At 44.8% G+C, this 19,420-nt stretch overlaps 1 protein-coding gene across 2 annotated transcripts in view; it reads left to right on the forward strand.

The window, feature by feature from the left end:
- The first annotated feature begins 5,223 nt into the window (after positions 1–5,223).
- The window catches only part of LOC111970587 (synaptotagmin-2), a 60,764-nt gene continuing 46,567 nt past the window's right edge, over positions 5,224–19,420 (forward strand). For both annotated transcript variants that reach the window (XM_023997403.2, XM_023997413.2), the window contains exon 1: positions 5,224–5,576. The gene's annotated coding sequence lies outside the window, so the exon portion shown is untranslated. The remainder of the gene's footprint in view (positions 5,577–19,420) is intronic.

A 19,420-nucleotide genomic window follows, 5' to 3' on the forward strand; every position in this document is an offset into this window, starting at 1 on the left:
GTAAGCAAACAGAACAAAACGGGAATAAATATACCTGAATTTGTCCAATAGATACTCACAGTATTAACTGTTGGACTAATGATTACACCCTAGATCAGCTAGATGCAGGCAAAATTGTGCAAGGCAGTGTTGAATGTGTCAATGTCTGTCACCTTTGACATGTAGTAGCCTGAACCTATCGATGTTACATTGAGCTGGGTGAATGGAATATGAATGACAGTCATCAAATGTGCTGTAAAAGTTTAAAAAAATAAAGCCATGCTCATAAAAATAAGTTGCCCTCCCTAATATTAAACGGCACCGGCCACCACTGTAATATACTGAATATACAGTTGAAGTCGGAAGTTTACATACACCTTAGCCAAATACATTTCAACTCAGTTTTTCACAAATCCTGACATTTAATCCTAGTAAAAAATCCCTGTCTTAGAACAGTTAGGATCACCACGTTATTTTAGGAATGTGAAATGTCAGAGTAATAGTAGAGAGAATGATTTATTTCAGCTTTTATTTCTTTCATCACATTCCCAGTGGGTCAGAAGTTTACATACACTCAATTAGTATTTGGTATCATTGCCTTTAAATTGTTTAATTAACTTGGTTCAAATGTTTTGGGTAGCCTTCCACAAGCTTCCCACAATAAGTTGAGTGATTTATGGCCCATTCCTCCTGACAGAGCTGGTGTAACCGAGTCAGGTTTGTAGGCCTCCTTGCTCGCACATGCTTTTTCAGTTCTGCCCACAAATTCTCTATAGGATTGAGGTCAGGACTTTTTGATGGCCACTCCAATAGCTTGACTTTGTTGTCCTTAAAACTTATCTGGGATAGGGGGCAGCATTTTCACTTTTGGATGAATAGCGTGCCCAGAGTAAACTGCCTGCTACTCAGTCCCAGATGCTAATATATGCATAGTACTACTATTAGTAGTATTGGATAGAAAACACTCTGAAGTTTCTAAAACTGTTTGAATGATGTCTGTGAGTACAAAAGAACTCATATGGCAGGCAAAAACCTGAGAAAAAAATCCAACCAGGAAGTGGGAAATCTGAGGTTTGTAGTTTTTGAACTCAGCCCCTATTGAATACACAGTGGGATATTGGTCATGTTGCACTTCCTACGGCTTCCACTAGATGTCAACAGTCTTTAGAAACTTGTTTGAGGTTTCTACTCTAAAGGAGGGGCTCATAAGAGCTCTTTGAGTGAGTGGTCTGGCAGAGTGTCTCGCGCGCTCACGTGAAAGGTAGCTACGTTCCACTTCATTTCTGAAGACCAAGGAATTTTCCGGTTGGAACATTATTGAAGATTTATGTTAAAAACATCCTAAAGAATGATTCTAAACATCGTTTGACATGTTGCTACGGACTGTAACGGAATTTTTTTTTGACTTTTCGTCTGCTCCTAGTGAACGCGCGTCATGAATGTGGATTACTGGACTGAACGCGCTAACAAAAGGAACTATTTTGACATAAATGATGGACATTATCGAACAAAACAAACATTTATTGTGGACCTGGGATTCCTGGGAGTGCATTCTGATGAAGATCATCAAAGGTAAGTGAATATTTATAATGCTATTCTGACATCTGTTGACTCCAACATGGCGGATATCTGTTTGGCTTGATTTGGGCTCTGAGCGCTTTACTCAGATTATTGCTTTTTCGGTAAGTTTAAAAAAAATCTGACACAGCGGTTGCATTAAGGAGAAGTGTATCTATAATTCTGTGCATAATACTTGTATTTTCATCAACATTTATTATGAGAATTTCTGTAAAAAGATGTGGCTCTCTGCAAAATCACTGGATGTTTTGGAACTACTGAACGTAACGCGCCAATGTAAACTCCGATTTTTGGATATAAATATGAACTTTACCTTACAAAACATACATGTATTGTGTAACATGAAGTCCTATGAGTGGCATCTGATGAAGATCATCAAAGGTTAGTGATTAATTATATCTATATTTCAGCTTTTTGTGACTCCTCTCTTTGGTTGGAAAAAGGCTGAATGCTTTCTGTGACTAGTTGCTGACCTAACATAATGATATGTTCCGCTTTCGCCAAAAAAGTTTTATTGAAATCGGATACTGTGGTTGGATTAATGAGAATTTTATCTTTAAAATGGTGTAAAATACTTCTATGTTTGAGGAATTTTAATTATGGGATTTCTGTTGTTTTGGATTTGGGGCCCTGCAGTTTCACTGGCAGTTGAGAGGTGGGACGCTCACGTCCCGAACGGTCCCAGAGAGGTTTTAAGCCATTTTGCCACAACTTTGGAAGTATGCTTTGGGTCATTGTCCATTTGGAAGACCCATTTGCGACCAAGCTTTAACTTCCTGACTGACTTCTTGAAATATCGTTTCAATATATCCACATACGTTTCCATCCTCATGATGTCATCTATTTTGTGAAGTGCACCAGTCCCTTCTGCAGCAATGCACCCCCACAACATGATGCTGCCACCCCCGTGTTCACCCCCGTGCTGCCTCCCCCCTTTTCCTACAAACATAAGGTTGGTCATTATGGCCAAACAGTTCTGTTCTTGTTTTATCAGACCAGAGGACATTTCTCCAAAAAGTACGATCTTTGTCCCCATGTGCAGTTGCAAACCGCAGTCTGGCTTTTTTATGGCGGTTTTGTAGCAGTGACTTCTTCCTTGCTGAGCGGCCTTTCAGGTTATGTCGATATAGGACTCGTTTTAGTGTGGATATTGATACTTTTGTGCCTGTTTCCTCCAGCATCTTCACAAGGTCCTTTGCTGTTGTTCTGGCATTGATTTGCACTTCTCGCACCAAAGTACGTTCATCTCTAGGAGACAGAACACGTCTCCTTCCTGAGCGGTATGGCGGCTGCGTGGTCCCATGTTGTTTATACTTGCGTACTATTGTTTGTACAGATGAACGTGATACCTTCAGGCGTTTGGAAATTGCTCCCAAGGATGAACCAGACTTGTGGAGGTCTACTTTTTTTTCTGAGGTCTTGGCTGATTTCTTTTGATTTTCCCATGATGTCAAGCAAAGAGGCACTGAGTTTGAAGGTAGGCCTTGAAATACATCCACAGGTGCACCTCCAATTTACTCAAATGATGTCAATTAGCCTATCAGAAGCTTCTAAAACCATGACATAATTTTCTGGAATTTTCCAAGCTGTTTAAAGGCACAGTCAACTTAGTGTATGTAAACTTCTGACCCACTGGAATTGTGATATAGTCAATTATAAGTGAAATAATCTGTTTGTAAACAATTGTTGGAAAAATGACTTGTGTCATGCACAAAGTAGATGTCCTAATGGACTTGGCAAAACTATAGTTTGTTAACAAGAAATGTGTGGAGTGGTTGAAAAACTAGTTTTAATGACTCCAACCTAAGTGTATGTAAACTTCCGACTTCAACTGTAGCTGCCTCCGACTGTTCCCTGTCAATGGGCCGAGAACCTGTGACGTCAGAAAGTCTATAGGACAAACTGGATAAGTGACTGAACTAATAGGGAAGAGACAATAGTGGCAGACTTGGTAGATTTTAATTATGTTGTAGTTGTCTTTAAGCAGGAAGTTGTACTATGATGTAATTTGCTGAGTCTACCATTAAATTAGTATAATGTTACACATTAGTACAATTCCAAAAAATGTGATAAATGGAAATGTGAATATTCTACCCAAGAATGGGAAGAAACGTGTCAGTTACCAATCTGAATCTGGTTTACAGTACCCCTGCCGCACCATTTTGAACTGTGTGATGGCAGACAGGCCAGGCCTGAGGAGGGATCTCTCTTCCAGACTTTCAGAAACACTGCAGTGCATGTGATCAGGGATAGCCCTGCTCAGCCTGCCGTCTGTCCAGCCAGCCAGGGTAGGAACAAACATAACTCATTGTTTTCAGATGGTGGAATTGGACTTCCATCAAGTCCATTTAATTAGCACTAAGGTGAAGAGCAAAGCAAGTAGAGAGAAGCAAGGAGATTGTGAGGTGCACGTAGGGTATTGCATGCTTGACCCGGAATACAGTGTGATGCTATGCATCTGCCATATGCCTTTCTACAAATATAAGGCATATGAAGAAATTAATTATTGATGAAGAATAAGACCATTATTCACAATTGTACAGAACGCAAACGGTTTAGAAACCATGGGCTGGCACGTTTTTGGTTAAAGCGTTGGACTTGGACCAAAAGGTTGCAAGGTAAAAATGTGATGTTCTGCCCCTGAACAAGGCAGTTAACCCACTGTTCCTAGGCTGTCATTGAAAATAAGAATTTGTTCTTAATTAACTGACTTGCCTAGTTAAATAAAGGTCAAAAAATTAATAAAAATGTTGCCCTGTCATAGTGTGTCCTTGTAGTCACCTTAGGACTCAAATTACTGTTTTTATTGTCATACTATTACTGCGTTATAGCTCATTGGTTTATAGATAATAGTCTTGTGAACACAGGCATTCAGTCAGTCAGTCGGTCAGTCAGTCAGTCAGTCCTACAGGCTGAGCATCTCCCCTGAGGCATCAAGATGCAGTGAGCTGTGGTACCCATGTAGCTTACCCCACCCTCCTTCCCTCTGGCATCTTAAATAATTCACTCAGTGCATATTAGCCGTGTGAATAAGGAAAAAGGAGACAGATCAGAGCCCTTTTTACTCTAGCAGAGTTTTCTGTAGCGTCATGGCAACCGCTGCTGGAAGAACCCCCCCCCCCTTCTCTCGCTTCACACACCTCACTGCACTCTGGTCCTGCATAGAGACAGCGTCTCCGAGAGGAGAGAGCAGCACCTACGGCCACACTCTCTGAGCCCCTGCAATGTGCCAGGCTCAGCGTCTGCACGGCACGTCTCTCCTCACTGCTTATCGATTCTCCCAGCCTTTGCTCCTCCCTCCCTTGCTCCCTCCCTCCCTCTCCCTCCCTCTTCTTCGCTCCTCCCTCCCTCGCTCCCTCTCCCTCCTTCTCCTTCGCTCCTCCTTCGCTCCCTTACTCTCTCTCCCTCTCCCTCTCTCTCTCTCTCTCTACTCCAGCCCTCCTTCCTTCCTTCCACCCTCCCTTTCACCCTGCGTCTAATTTTCAAAGCTCAGCATTCCCCTCTGCGTGTACTGTAGAGAGAGAACAAATGAACGAGAGGAGGAGGAGCAGAGTCCAGAGTACGCCATAAACCCCCCCCCCCCCCCCCCCACCCAATTGATGACAAGTAGGATTTTTATTGAGTAGCTTTTCAGCCAATGAGGCTGCAGTGCCGGGAAATACAGCAGTGAAACGGCACATAGCTTTGATGCTGGTGCTGATTTGCAGTGTGAGAGAATGTTAATGTGCGCGTGTATTTCATTTCATTTTCCCCAGATCTGATTAACTCCTCACTACAGGCAACTGTTTTGTGTCAGTGTGTGTGAAGAGGGCTTTCGTGAAGAGACCCCCGGGGGTGACTGCGGGGACTGAGCACTTACAAGAGGCTTATCTCCTTCAGAGTGGGATAAACCCAAAAAACTATTCATCTCAAACATTTCTTCTCCTAAGACCTTATCTCAAGTGTCCTGCAGGTACTACAGACAGAAGTACCCTCCCTCTCTCTCTTTTTCTCCAGGAGACAACAGCTCTACGATACAGGTAAGGTGTCACTTCTTACTGTATGTACATATTTGTTGATCGGTGATGAGTGCCGTGGTCATGTATCATTTAGTCATGGCAGTAACCAGCCTCATTACACTGCCCGTCTACCTAGAGGACTGCAGTGGGAGAGGAAAGGCTCAAGGTAATTATAGCAGACAATGATATCTTCCCCAGTTTTAATTTCCTCTGGCTTAATGTAGAGACACTGCAGGGAAAGGGAGGCTGCCAGTGGAACTTTCTCTCTCAGTATTGAGGCAAGTCCTCATGCGCAGCTTCATACAGTGCTGCAGTATCACGTTACATAATAGTAGAAAATGTGTGTAAGAGAGTAGAACTTGGGATGGGGCTGTTTTTCACATTAGAAAACATTGAAACAACATATTTCACAGTCCTCTACTTATTATGGATACCATCACTTCAAGTATGCCAATTCAACTATAACTGAAGTGATCAACGGAGTGTGTTTTAGTCCCAATTCAATGTTTGATCAAATGCCTTTTCCATTTTTTAAATATTTTTTTTTACCCTGAACCAAAATCTGAGAGAAATTTACAAACAACCAATTTTCTATTGATCTGTTGATATCACGTTTATATGCAGTTATCTGGTTGATATAAGTCCATTTGTTTTCTATCTTTAAATTTAGACTAAAAGGAAGGTAAATGGTTGATAAAATGACATGATGACAGTTTTGAAGTAACATGATGAGAGGAACAGCCCCGTTCCACTATACATTCTGCTGCGCTGGGGGGCGCATGCAAGGTCAATTCTGCTGAACAAGCTATTCTGAAAGAGCCCATGCATGCATTGAAGAGGTGCTACCCTGTACTGTAATGGATTAAAAGTAATGATATTAACTGTCAAAGCTAGGTTTCTCATACCAAATGAACCACATCGCCCCTTTCCACCATGTGTAGCTTGTACCTAAGGTCATTGCATCATCATTGACTACGTTGACTGCGTATCTTTTCTTGGGTTAATTTCAAAGTCTTCCACACCACTCTGAAGGGTACCGTTTACCTGATAAAAGTGTACCTCAGTGAAAATGCAGCAGTTTATATCAGGTTATAAAACCTGATCTACTGAGCAATTCCATATCCCTCATATGCAAACTTTAGTCATGAGTCATTAGCATAAGGATGGAACCTCTATATACCACATCAGGATGTAAACGATGGTATTGAGAGGCAGCATTATCCAAGGTGACAAGTGAGTGTCTTTCTATGGGGCTGTTGTGTTCTCAGGTGGTGTTTCAGGCCAGTCGGTCTTCAGGGCCACTATGTGTACAGGACTGGGACTCTCCAGGTTTAGAACCTCCTATAGCTCCTCCCACCAGCTTCCTCCGGTGTACAGGACTGCCTGTACTGGGACTCTCCTGGTTAAGATGCATAGGGGTCCGCCTCCTCTGGCACAGCAGAGGTGATTCAGAGGAGCCATAGCCGCAGCACTCGCTCTCTTTCTCTCTCTCTCACTTGCACACATATGCACACTCGCGCGCGCACACACACACACACACACACACACACACACAGTTGTCCAGGGAATAGTGCTGAGCTGGCCATGTCATGGGGGAGGATACTGGGATACGTACCAGTGCTAGTTCATAAATCAGTGAAATGGAGTCAGGGCTATTTTGGGTCGTAGGGGTAAGTGGGAGAGACATGTCTGGGGTTTTACTGCTTGGTTAAAATGGATGGGCTTTCAAAGGAATGAAGCAACACTACAGTAACCCTCACCCTAATTTGTAAGTAGAGGAGGTCAATTGCTGTTTTCTCTCCTGGTCAACATAAAAGCATTCTCGTACATCGATAGGTAATCTACTCTTCACGTTGGAGTGGTTGGGCAGCTGAAATGGAAAGACCTTGATGCTTCACCACAATATCTCGCTCTCTCTCTAGCTCTCTCTCTCTAGCTCTCTCTCTCTCTAGCTCTCTCTCTCTCTAGCTCTCTCTCTCTCTAGCTCTCTCTCTCTAAGATTTTATGCAGTAATAAAATGTTTGTATGATATCTCCCAGAAGATGTTTATTAACGACACGCCAGGTGCACATTGAGATGATACTGAGATTATATTTTTCATTGTGAGTCAAACTGTATATAAGCTAGGGAATTCTTCATGTGGCCATAGCAGACATTTCTGTAACATTCTGTGAAGTACATACGGATGTTTTATAATGTTCATTGTAAACTGACTAAAGGGAACTATGTTTTTGTTAGACTGATGCAAATTTTGGAAATGCAATGGTCTGTTGTAATTCTCTAACATGGCCTTTGTACCGTTTAGCCACCGCTTAGCCATGTTACAGCCATCTGAGCCAATGATGTATTACGAATACATTTTTAGCCCACTTTTATAGTGAGCCTGGACTTCCCTCTAAAAGTTACTGACTTGCTGTCTTTGTTTCATTGGGAACTGCAGGCAAACACTGTCAGTTTACGCTTTACTGCCGTGGTAGAGGGTTTGTTTGTGTAGCCAGCCACTGGGGTCAGATAGGAGAGAGGAGAAAAAGAGAGACAATACAAAGGAAGGTAATGAGATGTTGTCAGAGTCCTATCTTCCTCTCTTCGCCCTCTCCAGGTCCACTGCTACTGAAGCTAGCTGCCTGCCAACCCAATTGTCACTGCTTCTAGACAATAATGAAACCACCCTACAGGTTATTTGGCATACACATTATGGCAAGCTACTGCTGTTATTCACATACTCAGAGATAAAGGCCTACATGTTTAAGTTTTCTCTGCCTTATAGTATATAATACATACTGTATCTTTGGGATCCATAACATCAACATTGTATTGATTCTAAAGTTTGAACAATCCCAAAATGCTATGTTCAACTTGCTTTAAGTGTCATATCTAGCCTGAACCAGTCTGGTTGTGCTAACTTCCACTCCTTGCCACTCCTTGTCATGCATGACGAGGCAAGGAGTGGAATGTTAGCACAAACAGACTATCATATCTGTGTTTCTTGTTGTTTCATGCACTACTAACCGTAAACAGACTCTGAGTCAAGGATCTTTTGAATGATAAAACATGCTCTTGTTCAGGGTCCCCCTTCCAGGCAAACCGATGACTCAGCGACCTCCATCATACGTCTTGTCTTATCATCAGGTGAATGATAATGGCAAGGAGAAGTAATCATTCTTTTAAAGTGAATAGGTTTGGTAGATGGTTTTTCATTATTTTGACCTCCCCACATTATAATTGGAAGAGGAAGTGTAAACTCTAACATAGAGTGTAAACTCCAAAAACATTTTCACTAAGAGCAGCTGTTTAGCTGGTTAAACAAAGGTTAGCCATGTGTTTGCAAACATGTATGTCCAAGTCAAGAAGCGTATCAGCAGCCAGCAGCCTATTCATGGGTGATTTTTAAAAGCCTATGTCAGATACTCCAGTGAGTGTAATTGGCCTAATATTAGAAGTTGAGAAATAAATGTGACATTATTTACATTTTTAGAAAGAAGATATTCTCCTCTTTTCTACTGTAGGTATGTAATTCACAATCCGTTTATTATGTTGTTGGTAGCAATATTCACAAAAACAATAAAACAAAAAATCTATATTTTTTTATGTATGTATATTTTCGCCGACCCCTGCAGTACCTCCACGGACCCCTAGGGGGCCACGGATCCCCGGTTGAATACCCCTGCTCTAATGATTGAATAACTAGTGACTGAGTGTTGGTTAGAGAACTCCCCATTATCTCATAGTTGGAGTGAGAGACAACCATACAGCTTTCATTGTTCCAGATCAGAGTAGTGTAGACCAAACCCTGCAGTCCCAGTAGCACTGATCAAGTACTGATCACCGACTCAGGAGGCGGACACACCATCCACCGCTTCCGCTTCCGAATATATTACTCGCTAATGTTCAGTCTCTGGATAATAAAATAGACGAGCTCAGGGTGAGGATCTCCTTCCAGAGAGACATCAGGGACTGTAATATACTCCATTTCATGGAATCATGGCTCTCTCTGGATATACGGTCCATACAGCCAGCTGGGTTCTCAGTATATCGCGCAGACAGGAATAAAGAACTCTACTGGAAGAAGGGCTTTGTGTATGTTTCATGATTAACCCCTCATGGTGTGATTGTGATTACGTACAGAAACTCAAGTCCTTTTGTTCACCCAACCTAGAATACCACACAATCAAACGCCGACCGTTTTACCTCCCAAGAGAATTCTCTTTGGTTATAGTCACAGCCATGTATATTCCCCCTCAAGCCGATACGATACCCCGACGGCCCTCAAGGAACTACACTGGACTTTATGCAAACTGGAAACCACATATACTGAGACCACATTTATTGTTGCTGGGGATTTAAAAAAAAGCAAATTTGAGGAAAATGCTATCGATGTTTTATCAACACATTGACTGTAGTACTCGCGCTGGGAAATCATTCGAGCACTGCTATTCTCTCTTCCGTGATGCCTACAAGGCCCTCCCCTGCCCTCCCTTCGGCAAATCAGATGACGACTCCATTTTGCTCCTCCTTTCCTATAGGCAGAAACTCAAACAGGAAGGTCTATTCAATGCTGGTCTGACCAATCGGAATCCATGCTTCAAGATTGTTTTGATCATGCGGACTGGGATATGTTCCAGATAGCCTCGGATATTAACATTGATGTATACACGGACACGGTGATTGAGTTCATCAGGAAGTGTATAGGGGATGTTGTTCCCACGGTGACTTTTAGAACTTACCCAAACCGGAAACCGAGGATAGATGGTAGTATTCTCGCTAAACTGAAAGGGTGAACCAACACATTTGACCATGGCAAGTTGACTGGGAATATGGTTGAATACAAACAGTGTAGTTATTCCCTCTGTAAGGTAATCAAACAGGCAAAACGGCAGTACAGAGACAAAGTGGAGTTGCAATTCAACGGCTCAGACACGAGACGTATGTGGCAGGGTCTACAGACAATCACGGATTACAAAGAGAAAACCAGCCACGTCGTGGACACCGACATCTTGCTCCCAGATAAGCTAAACACCCTTTGCCCGCTTTGAGGATAACACAGTGCCTTCGAAAAGGGCCCCTCACAAGGACTGTGGGCTCTCGTTCTCCGGGGCTAACGTAAGTAAAACATTTAAACGTGTTAACCTTCGCAAGGCTGCCGGCCCAGACGGCATCCCTAGCCACATCCTCAGAGCATGCGCAGACCAGCTGACTGGAGTGTTTACAGACATATTCAATTTCTCCCTATCCCAGTCTGCTGTCCACAATTGCTTCAATAGGTCCACCATTGTTCCTGTCCCAAGAAAGCAAAGGTAACTAAACTACATGACAATTGCCTCTGTCATCATGAAGTGCTTTGAGAGGCTAGTTAAGGATCGTATCACCTCTACCTTACCTTACACCCTGTCACGATCGTCAATGGGAGAGAGGGAGGACCAAGGCGCAGCATGTGGAAAATACATCTTCTCTTTATTAGAAGAAGGAAAACGAAACAAAAAACAACAAACAGACGAACGTGAAGCTATCAAAGCATAAGTGCTGACACGAAACACTTAGACATAGACAACTACCCACACAAGCCTACTGCCTATGGTTGCCTTAAATATGGCTCCCAATCAGAGACAATGAATGACAGCTGTCTCTGATTGAGAACCAATCCAGGCAGCCATAGACATAACTAGACAACTATACTCTACTCTGCCCCATACACATACAACATCCCATAGACTAGACAAAACACACAAAAACAACCCATCCCAACTCACGCCCTGACCAACTAAATAAATAAAAGAAAAAGGAACAATAGGTCAGGAACGTGACACACCCCAGACCCACCTCAGTTTGCTTACCGCCCCAATAGATCCACAGACGATGCAATCGCCATTGCATTTCACACTGCTCTATCCTACCTGGACAAGAGGAATACATATGTAAAAATGCTGTTCATTGACTATAGCTCAGCCTTCAACACCATAGTACCCTCCAAGCTCATCATCAGGCTCGGGGCCCTGGGTCTGAAACCCGCCCTGTGCAACCCAGTCTTGGACTTCCTGATGGGACAGCCCCCGGGTGGTGAAGGTAGGAAACAACACCTTCACTTCACTGATCCTCAACCCAGGGGCCCCACAAGGGTGCATACTCAGCCCCCTCCTGTACTCCCTGTTCACCCATGGCTGCCTGGCCACAATCATCAAGTTTGCAGACGACACAACCATAGTAGGCCTGATTACCAACAATGAAGAGATAGCCTACAGGGAAGAGGTGAGGGCTCTGGCGGAGTGGTGCCAGGAAAATAACCTCTCCCTCAACGTCAACTAAAAGAAGGAGCTGATCGTGGACTTCAGGAAAAAGCAGAGGGAGCACGCCCCTTTCCACATTGACGGGACCACAGTGGAGAACGTGAAAGGCTTCAAGTTCCTCGGCGTACACATCAATGATGATCTGAAATGGTCCACCCACAGACAGTGTGGTGAAGAAGGCGCAACAGCGCCTCTTCAACCTCAGGAGGCTGAAGAAATGTGGCTTGTCCCCCAAGACTCTCACAAACTTTTAATGCACAATTGAGAGCATCCTGTCAGGCTGTATCATCGCCTGGTACGGTAACTGCCACGCCCGCAACCACAGGGCTCTCCAGAGGATGGTGCGGTCTGTCCAACATTTCACCGGGTGCACACTGCCTGCCCTCCAGAATACCTACAGCACCCAGTGTCACAGGAAGGCCAAAAAGATAATCAAGGACATCAACCACCTGAGCCACAGCCTGTTCACCCCGCTACCATCCAGAAGGCGAGGTCAGTACAGGTGCATCAAAGCAAGGACCAAGAGACTGAAAAACAGCTTCTATCTCAAGGCCATCAGACTGTTAAATAGCCATCACTAGCCGGCTTCCCCCCGGTTACTCAAACCTGCAACTTAGAGGCTGCTGCCCTGGAACACTAGTCACTTGAATAATGTTAACACACTGCTTTACTCATCTTATATGTATATACCGTATTCTCTTCTACTGTATTCTAGTCAATGCCACTCCGACATTGCTCGTCCTAATATATATATATTTCTTAATTCCATTACTTTACTTTTAGTTTTGTGGGTATTGTTGTGAATTGTTAGATATTACTGCACTGTTGGAGCTAGGAACACACGCATGCTGCTACACCCGCAATAACATCTGCTAAATATGTGTATGTGACCAGTACAATTTGATTTTATTTGATTAATATGTTTGATGAGAGCCACAGTGAGCCTGAACAATCAGGCCTGTTGCTATGTCTGTGTTGTTTTTCCTAACTGTTAGAAAGATATGCTGTCTATGTTGTATGCCGGCAGAGTTGGAAGCTCAAGAGGTGAGAGAGGAGGACGTATAGCTGAGAATTCTCATAGCTGAGTTGAGTCCACATCAGCACAAACTCCATTGACTGGGGTGGGCAACTATTGCAGAAAGGGCTTCCCCCTGTACTTCACTACATCTGGTTGATGCATGTGGGTAATCTAATTAAAGTTCCATCAATGACGTGTTAAACCATGATTGAATTTCTGAGAAATCTATGCAGCCATGTTAATGGGCAAACAGCAATCGAAAACTATATCATATGACATTTACCCTCCTCTGTTAAATAAGGACAGCTCAACTTCACTGCCCCCTATTGGTCAGAATCCAGATCTTCAATTATAGATTGTGCATCACCACAATGTGGGTGCAAAGATCTCAGAATAGCAACATTGTACATACTATCTTCAAATGATTTAGTGAGACTGAGAATATATCCATCCCACATTGAATGCTGTAAGTTAAGAATATTGACTATGTTCTGACCAGGAACAGCCTGAAGAGACAGGGAGAGTATTTTGCTTCTTTGTGAGGAAATGCTGAGAATCATCCTTCCATAATGATACCAGTTTGTCTTCCTTGCTCTTCCTCTGTCTCTCAAGCAAGAAATCCTGGTGAGCTGCTGAAGCAGAAAATAGAAGATGTCCAGACAGAGTTTAGTTTGGTTTATATAAGTTCCTAAGATATGATGCAGGCCTCCTGCTGATGATGTAATTGCTGGCACAGCCTTAACTTTCAACGTTGAAGGATTCAGTCTAAAGAATACTAGTGGTTCTCCAGTTTCCTTAGCAATACAGAAAAATCACAGAAAAAAAACAGAAAATCTTCAAATCTATTCAAATCAGCATTGACATTGTTGAGAGAGCATAGAAAAGGCAGATAAATGGGGTGCAAAGAGATACGTGAATTAATCAGTCCCTTATAGAAGGCCTTTCCCTCAGTAGCCTACTCAGTCAAGTTGCCCCAGATCCGTTGAATGGGGCAACACGCTCTGCTCTTTGTGTAGGGTGATGAATTCAGACTGAGCTCTCTCTCTCCTTTATCCTCTCCCCCTAGCCCATCTCTAACTGTTTCAACCAGCTCTAGTCGGTCAAGCTATTTTAGGTACCAGCAGGAAGCACAAAAATAATGAGCGTGTGTATAATAGACAGAAAATGAGAGATGGAGGGAGAGTGTGTGTGTGTGTGTGTGTGTGTGTGGTGTGTGTGTGCTGTGTGTGTGTGTGGTGTGTGTGTGTGTGTGTGTGTGTGTGTGTGTGTGTGTGTGTGTGGTGTGTGTGTGTGTGTGTGTGTGGTGTGTGTGTGTGTGTGTGTGTGTGTGTGTGTGTGTGTGTGTGTGTGAGAGAGAGAGAGAACTAAACCAAGAGCAGCCAAGAGGGTAAGAAAGAGTCAAAACGTCTGACTGGCCTAATTTGAGCAACCTTGGAAAGACAGAGGAGACAGAGGCTCTGTGATGGTGTTGAGATGGAGGGACTGTGATGGTGTTGGGATGGAGGGACTGTGATGGTGTTGGGATGGAGGGACTGTGATGGTGTGGGATGGAGGGACTGTGATGGTGTTGGGATGGAGGGACTGTTGATGGTGTTGGGATGGAGGGACTGTGATGGTGTTGGGATGGAGGGACTGTGATGGTGATGGGACGGAGGGACTGTGATGGTGATTGGGATGGGAGGGACTGTGATGGTGTGGGATGGAGGGGACTGTGATGGTGTTGGGATGGAGGGACTTTGATGGTGTTGGGATGGAGGGACTGTGATGGTGATGGGATGGAGGGACTGTGATGGTGTGGATGGAGGGACTGTGATGGTGATGGGGATGGAGGCTCTGTGATGGTGATGTGATGGTGATGGGATGGAGGAACTGTGATGGTGTTGGGGATGGAGGGACTGTGATGGGTTGGGATGGAGGGACTGTGATGGTGTTGGGATGGAGGGACTGTGATGGTGTTGGGATGGAGGACTGTGATGGTGATGGGATGGAGAATCTGTGATGGTGATGGGATGGAGGGACTGTGATGGTGTTGGGATGGAGGGACTGTGATGGTGATGGGATGGAGGGACTGTGATGGTGATGGAATGGAGGGACTGTGATGGTGATGGGATGGAGGGACTGTGATGGTGATGGGATGGAGGGCCTTTGGGACTGTGTCCAGAGGGGTGCCTTGCACTTAGATCACTGTCAGCCTCTCACAATGACAGATCCTGTCCTGAGACATTACTAATTCATAATAATAGTCCTGAATATGAATCATGTTCAAAATCATTTCCTGTCTTTGATCCTTGACCCAGCCAATTTATTTACTGGAGGCAGCTATTTTTATTTGAAATGTGACTTCTTCCAATTGCTTGGGTTAGTTAGTTATTGTATTAATATCCAGTATAGCTATTACCATTAGTACCCAATTAGTTGAGTTAGTGTTTTGACTAGCTATTTCAAGTTTAAAATACAGTACCAATGTCTTACTCCTTCTATAGAATATTGCAGTGGGTAGTACACATGACCGAGATAAATATCATGAAGATCACTGTAGAGAGGACAAAATGCGGAAGATTTTGGTGTCTTTTGCAAGCTGAAAAAAGTTATTGTAAATCGTCATGGCATACAGTACATACTATAAAGTACTGGTCTGGCACAACATACTTGATAGAATTCACTGGGAAGTGCACTTTTAGATCAGTGAGATTACTGTTGGCTTTGTTCATTTGTTCATTTCTCTCAAAGATAGCAACTGTAGACAAACATTTCTCTTGAAGATAGCAACTGTGGAGAAGCATTTCTCTTGAAGATAGCAACTGTGGAGAAGCATTTCTCTTGAAGATAGCAACTGTGAACAAGCATTTCTCTTGAAGATAGCAACTGTGGACAAACATTTCTCTTGAAGATGGACAAGTATCTTTGTCCTGTGTTGTCCTTGTTGCCCTGTGTTGTCCTTGTTGCCCTTGTTGTCCTGTGTTGTCCTTGTTGTCCTGTGTTGTCCTTGTTGCCCTGTGTTGTCCTGTGTTGTCCTTGTTGCCCTTGTTGTCCTGTGTTGTCCTTGTTGCCCTGTGTTGTCCTTGTTGGATGGACGGCTCTTGATGTGATGGGATGGGGGACTGGTGATGGTGATGGATGAGGACTGTGATGGTGTTGGGATGGAGGGACTGTGATGGTGTGGGATGGAGGGACTGTGAGGTGTGAGAGGGACTGTGATGGGACTGTGATGGTGTTGGGATGGAGGGACTGTTGAGTGGTGTTGGGATGGAGACTCTGTGATGGTGTTGAGATGGAGGGATGTGGATGGTGTTGAGATGGAGGGACTGGAAGGTGTTGAGATGGAGGGACTGGGATGGTGATGGGATGAGGCTGTGTAGTGTATATGGGTGTTGGAATGAAGAGGGATGTGATGTGTTGGATGGAGGGACTAGTGATGGGTTGATGGTGGAGGGGAGAGGTGATGGTGTTGGATGGAGGGCTCTGTGATGGTGATGGGATGGAGGGACTGTGATGGTGTTGGGATGGAGGCTCTGTGAGTGTGTTGGGATGAGGGACTGTGATGGTGTTGGGATGGAGGAGGATGTGATTGTGTGTGGGGATGGAGGGAAGTCTGTGATGGTGATGGTGGAGGGACTGTGATGGTGATGGATGGAGGGACTGTGATGGTATGGATGGAGGCTCGTGATGGTGTTGGGATGGAGGTCTGTGATGGTGATGGGATGGAGGTGTGATGGAGGTTGGGATGGAGGGCTCTGTGATGGTGGCATGGGATGTGAGGTCTGTGTGATGGTTGGGATGGCGGCTTGTGATGGTGATGGGATGAGGGACTGTGATATGGTGATGGGATGGAGGAATGTGATGGTGTTGTGATGGAGGGACTGTGATGGCATTGGGATGGAGGGACTGTGGTGTGTTGGAGATGGAGGCTCTGTGATGGGTGTGGGATGGAGGGCTCTGTGATGGTGTGGGATGGAGGGACTGTGATGGTGTTGGGATGGAGGACTGTGTGGGTGGATGGTGAGGGGCGATGGGGGACTTGTGATGGTGATGGCTGTGAGGGAGGGATCTGTGATGGTTGGGATGGGATGGAGGACATGTGATGGTGATGGGATGGAGGGACTGTGGTGTTGGAATGGAGGGATGTGATGGTGATTGGGATGGAGGCTTGTGATGGTATGGGATGGAGGGACTGTGGTGGTGTTGAGATGGAGGGACTGTGGATGGTGTTGGGATGGAGGACTGTGATGGTGTTGGGTGGAGGGACTGTGATGGTGATGGGATGGAGGGACTGTGATGGTGATAGGGATGAGGGACTGTGGGATGGTGATGGAGAGATGGAGGACTGTGATGGTGATGGGATGGAGGCTCTGTGATGGTGTGGATGGAGAGTCTGTGATGGTGATGGGATGGAGGGACTGTGATGGTGTTGGATGGAGTCTGTGATGGTGATGGAGATGGAGGCTTTGATGTGTTGGATGGAGTCTGTGATGGTGATGGGATGGGGGGATCTGTGATGGTGATGGGATGGAGCATCTGTGATGGTGTTGTGATGGAGGGTGTGATGGATTGGATGGAGGGACTGTGATGGTGTTGAGTGGAGGCTGATGATGGTGTGGATGAGGCTCTGTGATGGTGTGGGATGGAGGGACTGTGATGGTGTGGGATGGAGGACTGTGATGGTGATGGGATGTGAGGGACTGGTGATGGTGGATGGATGTGGAGGGACTGTGATGGTGATGGGATGGAGGGACTGTGATGGTGATGGGATGGAGGGATGCTGATGGTGTTGGAATGGAGGGACTGTGATGGTGATGGGATGGAGGCTGTGATGGTAATGGGATGAGGACTGTGGTGGTGTTGAGATGGAGGGACTGGTGATGGTGTGGGATGGAGGGACTGTGATGGTGTTGGGATGAGGGACTGGTGATGGTGATGGGATGGAGGGACTGTGATAGTGATGGGATTGAGGGTGTGAGGTGATGGGTGGAGGGACTGTGAGGTGATGGGATGGAGGGGACTTGGTGGATGGTGATGGGATGGAGGGACTGTGATGGTGTTTAGATGGAGGGACTGTGATGGTGTTGGGATGGAGGGACTGTGATGGTGTTGGGATGGAGGACTGTGATGGTGTTGGATGGAGGGACTGTGATGGTGTTGAGATGGAGGACTGTGATGTGTTGGGATGGAGGCTCTGTGATGGTGATGGGATGGAGGACTGTGATGGTGTTGGGATGGAGGGACTGTGATGGCAATGGTGGAGGCTCTGGATGGTGTTGGGATGGAGGGACTGTGATGGTGATGGGATGAGGGACGTGATGGTGTTGAGATGGAGGGACTGTGATGGTGTTGGGATGGAGGGACTGTGATGGTGATGGGATGGAGGACTGTGATGTGATGGAGGAGGGACTGTGATGGTGATGGGATGGAGGGATGTGATGGATGATGATGGAGGGCTGTGATGGTGTTGGGATGGAGGGACTGTGATGGCAATGGGATGGGGCTCTGTGATGGTGTTGGATGGAGGGACTGTGATGGTGATGGATGGAGGGACTGTGATGGTGTTGAGTGGAGGGACTGTGATGGTGTTGGGATGGAGGGACTGTGATGGTGTGGATGGAGGGACTGTGATGGTGATGGAATGGAGGGACTGTGATGTGATGGGATGGGGACTGTGATGGTGATGGATGGGGCCTTTGGGACTGTGTCCAGAGGGGTGCCTTGCACTTAGATCACTGTCAGCTCTCACAATGACGATCCTGTCCTGAGACATTACTAATTCATAATAATAGTCCTGAATATGAATCATGTTCAAAATCATTTCCTGTCTTTGATCCTTGACCAGCCAATTTATTTACTGGAGGCAGCTATTTTTATTTGAAATGTGACTTCTTCCAATTGCTTGGTTAGTTAGTTATTGTATTAATATCCAGTATAGCTATTACCATTAGTACCAATTAGTTGAGTTAGTGTTTTGACTAGCTATTTCAAGTTTAAAATACAGTACATGTCTTACTCCTTCTATAGAATATTGCAGTGGGTAGTACACATGACGGAGATAAATATCATGAAGATCACTGTAGAGAGGACAAAATGCGGAAGATTTTGGTGTCTTTTGCAAGCTGAAAAAAGTTATTGTAAATCGTCATGGCATACAGTACATACTATAAAGTATGGTCTGGCACAACATACTTGATAGAATTCACTGGGAAGTGCACTTTTAGATCAGTGGAATTACTGTTGGCTTTGTATTTGTTCATTTTTCTCAAAGATAGAAACTGTAGACAAACATTTCTCTTGAAGATAGCAACTGTGGGAAGCATTTCTCTTGAAGATAGCAACTGTGGAGAAGCATTTCTCTGAAGATAGCAACTGTGAACAAGCATTTCTCTTGAAGATAGCACTGTGGCAACATTTCCTTGAAGTGGACAAGTATCTTTGTCCTTGTGTTGTCCTTGTGCCTGTGTTGTCCTTGTTGCCTGTTGTCCTGTTGTCTTGTTGTCTGTGTTGTCGCTTGTTGCCTGTGTTGTCCTGTGTTGTCTTGTTGCGCCTGTTGTCTGTTGTTTCTTTGTTTGCCTGTGTTGCGC

The sequence above is a fragment of the Salvelinus sp. IW2-2015 genome, linkage group LG1, assembly GCF_002910315.2.
Source record: "Salvelinus sp. IW2-2015 linkage group LG1, ASM291031v2, whole genome shotgun sequence".
Lineage (NCBI taxonomy): Eukaryota > Metazoa > Chordata > Actinopteri > Salmoniformes > Salmonidae > Salvelinus > Salvelinus sp. IW2-2015.